The sequence below is a fragment of the Branchiostoma floridae genome, unplaced genomic scaffold (assembly GCF_000003815.2).
Source record: "Branchiostoma floridae strain S238N-H82 unplaced genomic scaffold, Bfl_VNyyK Sc7u5tJ_1589, whole genome shotgun sequence".
Lineage (NCBI taxonomy): Eukaryota > Metazoa > Chordata > Leptocardii > Amphioxiformes > Branchiostomatidae > Branchiostoma > Branchiostoma floridae.
Window position 1 is genome coordinate 24148 of NW_023365782.1, and position 813 is coordinate 24960.

Sequence of the window (813 nt, forward strand, 5' to 3'; positions counted from 1 at the left end):
AGCGGGACTTACTTTAAACGGGAATACTCGACAACAAAAAGAGCCATCCGAAAACGGATTGCAGCATTCAACTCCCCACCAAGAGACCTTTCCAAAGATACCATAGTTTGCCTATTTCGGACACGTTTCAAAAATCCATATTTTAGGTTACTGTAAACGGTGCTTAACTTTAAACGGGAATAACTCGACAACAAAAAGAGCTATCCGAAAACGAATTGCAGCATTCAACTCCCCAGCAAGAGAGCTTTTCAAAGATACCATAGTTGGCCTATTTCGGACACTTTTTAAAAATCCTCATTTTTGGTCGCGGTTAGGGGGACTTAGCTAATAACGGGAATAGCTCGACAACAAAAAGAGCTATCCGAAAACGGATTGCAGCATTCAACTCCTCACCAAGAGACCTTTCCAAAGATACCATAGTTTGCCTATTTCGGGCACTTTTGAAAAATCCACATTTTTGGTCGCGGTTAGGGGAACTTAGCTAAGAACGGGAATAACTCGACAACAAAAAGAGCTATCCGAGAAAAAAAACGGGGGCAATTTTTGGCCAAGGCCAATTCAACTCCCCACACAAGAAGAAGCTTTATTCCAAAGCATACCATATGTTTGGCCTAATTTCGGACACTTTTGAGAAAATCCACATTTTTGGTCGCTGTTAGGGCGACTTAGGTAATATCGGGAATAACTCGACAACAAAAAGACCTATCCGAAAACGGATTGCAGCATTCCATTCCCCACCAAGAGAGCTTTCCAAAGATACCATAGTTTGCCTATTTCGGTGACTTTTTAAAAATCCATATTTTAGGTTCCGGT